The sequence below is a fragment of the Hyperolius riggenbachi genome, chromosome 6 (genome assembly GCF_040937935.1).
Source record: "Hyperolius riggenbachi isolate aHypRig1 chromosome 6, aHypRig1.pri, whole genome shotgun sequence".
In the NCBI taxonomy this organism is placed as follows: Eukaryota; Metazoa; Chordata; class Amphibia; order Anura; family Hyperoliidae; genus Hyperolius; species Hyperolius riggenbachi.
Window position 1 is genome coordinate 289,870,769 of NC_090651.1, and position 4,526 is coordinate 289,875,294.

Below are 4,526 nucleotides of genomic sequence, written 5' to 3' on the forward strand. Positions count from 1 at the left end.
GCTGCTCTACCCTATGGCACTGAGATATGTCCAATATCGATTGATAAATTGCACAAAATGATCGAAAGTCTCACTGATGTATGCTGAAGCAACAGATTACTATCAGATTTGGTCAAGTGAGTTGCCAGAAATCAGTCACAAAAGTCAATGCTTGTATGGCCAGCTTTAGTAGCACAGTGCTGTGGGACTAACCTATGAGACTGTGACTGCTTAGCTATAATAACTGTTAGGAGCCAGTAGAGCAGGTGAAACTGTTACCAGCCTGCCAGTTACTTGCCCCTCACTGATTGTATATTTGCTGGCTGGGTTTAGATGAGCAAAACCATGTTGCTTGCTTTGTATATTGTCTGTTAGTGCAAACCCCATTCATAGTCTAAACTTGCACAGGTTTTCATTTAATAACATGAGACAAAAAAAGTTGTAAGAAACATAAAAATTCACAAGAGTAACATTTAAAAAGCTTAATGGAAAGATGCCAGGTACTTAAAAAAAAAAAAATCTGCTTACTTGGAGCTTTCTCCAGCCCCTGGCAGCTGATTTGTGCCCTCGCCGCAGCTCCGCATCCAGCCGGGGGCCCTGGGGTCCAATCCGGTGCAGATGCAGACAGGTATCTATTGCGTAAGAGCCGCTTGCGGTTGTGCTGACGTCATCTGGATTGTTTTGCGCAGGCACAGACTTCAGACCACGCCAACGCGACCCCGAGCGGCTCTTGCGCAGGCACAGACTCCAGACCACGCCAACGCGGCCCTGAGCGGCTCTTGCGCAGGCACAGACTCCAGACCACGCCAACGCGGCCCTGAGCGGCTCTTGCGCAGGCACAGGCTCCAGACCACGCCAACGTGGCCCTGAGCGGCTCTTGCGCAGGCACAGGCTCCAGACCACGCCAACGCGGCCCTGAGCGGCTCTTGCGCAGGCACAGGCTCCAGACCACGCCAACGCGGCCCCGAGCGGCTCTTGCGCAGGCACAGACTCCAGACCACGCCAACGCGGCCCCGAGCGGCTCTTGCGCAGGCACAGACTCCAGACCACGCCAACGCGGCCCCGAGCGGCTCTTGCGCAGGCACAGACTCCTGAGCGGCTCTTGCGCAGGCACAGGCTCCAGACCACGCCAACGTGGCCCTGAGCGGCTCTTGCGCAGGCACAGGCTCCAGACCACGCCAACGCGGTCCCGAGCGGCTCTTGCGCAGGCACAGACTCCAGACCACGCCAACGCGGCCTAGAGCGGCTCTTGCGCAGGCACAGACTCCAGACCACGCCAACGCGACCCCGAGCGGCTCTTGCGCAAGCACAGACTCCAGACCACGCCAACGCGACCCCGAGCGGCTCTTGCGCAGGCACAGACTCCAGACCACGCCAACGCGACCCCGAGCGGCTCTTGCGCAGGCACAGACTCCAGACCACGCCAACGCGACCTCGAGCGGCTCTTGCGCAGGCACAGTAGATATTGACCTGGCGAGGCTGATCTCTGCACCGGAGTGGGGCCACCGGCTGGGAGCAGAGCTGCGGCGAGGGCACGACTGCTTCCAGGGGCTGGAGGAAGCCGTGGGTAAGTAGATTTTTTTTTTTTAACTACCTCAGACATTCCCTTTAATCTGTCAGTATTCTGCATGTCACAGAAACATTCACGTAATTAAGGCAGCCAGGAAATTTGGGCGCACAGGGTAAAGTAAAAAAAAATCAGCTTTACCCTGCGAAAGTCCCAGCAGTGTTAATTACTATTCACCCTCCATGCTAAGACGCAATTCAGCTTCCATCTACTGCTGGCTGACAAATTATGTTCTTATCGTAATTTGGCCTCAGTCTTTTGACAGCACCCAAATTACCGACTGAGTTCTGCTATAGCCGTAATTCACGTTACAGCCTATGGCTGCGCTCAAATTTCCAGTGCTAGTTTTACCTGACTCGGTCACAAAGATCCTTGCATCTGATGTCATTATTCTTATCATGCATGTATGCAATGCTAACATTTTCTGCTGTAGTTTATTGAATAATTCCGGGCACCCCCTGTTCCCCAGAAGGACTGACGCTGACCTTTTTCCATAGTCTGGGGCCAGTTGGGGAAAGATTATTAAGCTACCAATACCTACCAGAGAAAACAACCCAAACACAAGGGAGTATGTGCAGCAAGTTTTTAAAGTGAAATGGGAACATCAGCTCTGCATACTTCTGGGTTAGTGAAAGACGACTGTATTAAATGTAAAATATCACCATGATAATCTCCCAACAAGCATTTATTTAGAATGTGGTTGGCAATGATGGTTTTCAGTCTTTCCTTAGTACTAGTCAGCTGCATGCTTCATGTTAATGTGCATAAATACTTTCTAGGAATAACATATCAGTTCTAAGTAGGGGGATCGTTAATGAGATGCAGGATTATGCAAATGTTGTATACAAATGTATGCAGTTGAAAAAATTGCCAATCTAAATTCCAGTTTCCAATTTTTAATATACACCTTTGTTACCACTAGTTTTGTGGTAACGCCCTGCATGCAGTGCGTTAGGATGCAGCAAGCCGTTATACCCCACCTTCCCTACTGTAAACATTGTGTACACATTGCAGTGCAGCAAGCCACATGACAATGCAGCCGTTACGCCGCACCACAATAGACCACTGTGAACATAGCCTGAATCTGACTCCAGAGAGTCCTGTAATGTCTGATTCGTGCTCAAACAGAAATGACCAGTTCTATCAGCAACACAACAAATCTGTCAGTGCAAAAGCCATTCTCGGGCTGTACTCCCTAGCTGCTGTTATTCTCTGTGCTGTTTGTACACAGGCAGTCAGCTCTATATTACAACTGCAGAGGTGCAAGATTAATCTGAGATCTATATTAGCAGGCTCTAGTTGTCTGCAACTGAGAGTACCTTCCACACCAAGTGCTTTATGTGCTATTACGCAATGCACACAGTGCATGTAAGAAACCTTATCACTGGTTATCCACAAATGCACTGTAGGCAGTAATTTCGGATAATGTGATCTGTTACATCGCAGAGATGTAAACATGCCCATACAACTTTATGGGCAGTGCATTTGTATGCAGTCATATAATGCAACACATCCAGTGTAAAAGCACCCCTGATGAGATGAACTTTTTTTAAACCACGCCTATGTAGAAGGAAAAGGTGGTAGTGGAATGTGGGCAGAAACCAAGAGCCAATATAGTGTAGTAAGTTTGTGACACATGGATCTAGACAATGTGAATAATTATGCTTATATTTGTGTGCTGCAACAGGCAGGTGGGGAGAACAAACCCGACCTAAATAGGGATAAAAGTCACTCTGCAATTATGGACCACACAACAAAGGGTTATACCCTCCACACGAGACGGTATGATTATGTGGGTCAGAGGCACCAAAGTGAAATAAAATTATTAAAGTCTTTGGAAGTCGTGAATAAAAAAAAAAGCCAGATACTTGCCTATGGAGAGGGAAGGCTCTGAGTCCTATAGAGCCGTCCTGGTGCCCATGGTGCAGTGCTGGCTCCTGCGTTTGAATCCCCCACCGTGGGGGACTTCGGGAGTCGAGTCCTCCCAAAGACAGGCAGCTCCATACTGTGCACTTGGGCTCTTGAAGACTCTCCAAAGCCTCCTTGGGCTGCGGAGTGATCAGTATGACTAAATTGGTCAAATACTGCTCCCGGGGACAGCGCTGCACTGAGGGCACCGGGAGAGGAGCGGAAAGGCTCTATAGCCTTCTCTCTCTCCATAGTTAAGTATCTGGCTTTTTTTTTTTTAAACAGAGGGTTTAAAAAAACAGTTTAAACATGGGTAAAGGTAAACTTGCCTCCCCTTGAGAAAAAAAAAACCTCAGTGGTGAGGTTAAGAACTGTAATTTTATTGATCCAAATAAACACAACTTTCAGATTGCAACGTGTTTTTGGGGACTAGGTTCCTGCTTCTTCAGGCATATGGAGAGCTCCAATGAGCCTGAAGAAGCAGGAATCATTGAGGGTTTTTTTTTTCCTTAAGAGGTACCTTTACCCGCCTCTATTTTTAAACTTTTATGTTGAGTAACATAATCCTTATCAGTAGGAAATCATTCATATTGTTTGAATAGTTGCATCTGTGTGGCAAAACTATTGAACCATGTGTGGATGGACGTATAATGCCAGAAAAAAAATCACAAGGAATAAAGCCAGTTTCTAATTGTGCATTGATATTCTACAATGTATATATTTGGGAAAAACTTTTACAACCATTAGGTGTTTATACTCTTTGTTTTTCAATAATTCTATTTAACGTAAACTATGGTGTACACTATGCAAAATGTTTTGTATAAGCTATGGAAGAGTCCACACACACTGGTGACCGTAAATAAAGTTTATTTTGTTACATTAACCACCAGTGTGTTGAACTTTTCTTGAGTGGAAGGTACTTTAGTACAAACATCTCAGCATTTTAAAGCAGAACTGAATTGAAGGGGAGGGGGGAGGGGAACCAGCTCAGCATATAGCAGATTCACAGGGGTAGCAGTGTATAATCACTTCAAAGAAGAAATAAACTCATAAAATGGATCCCTAATCAATA

At 46.8% G+C, this 4,526-nt stretch overlaps 1 protein-coding gene across 3 annotated transcripts in view; it reads left to right on the top strand.

Annotated features, from left to right (window-relative positions):
* The window catches only part of ZSWIM9 (zinc finger SWIM-type containing 9), a 50,720-nt gene extending 46,417 nt beyond the window's left edge, over positions 1 to 4,303 (top strand). For all 3 annotated transcript variants that reach the window (XM_068241009.1, XM_068241010.1, XM_068241011.1), the window contains one exon: positions 1 to 4,303. This exon is cut by the window's left edge and continues 1,059 nt beyond it. The gene's annotated coding sequence lies outside the window, so the exon portion shown is untranslated.
* Positions 4,304 to 4,526: the final 223 nt, after the last annotated feature.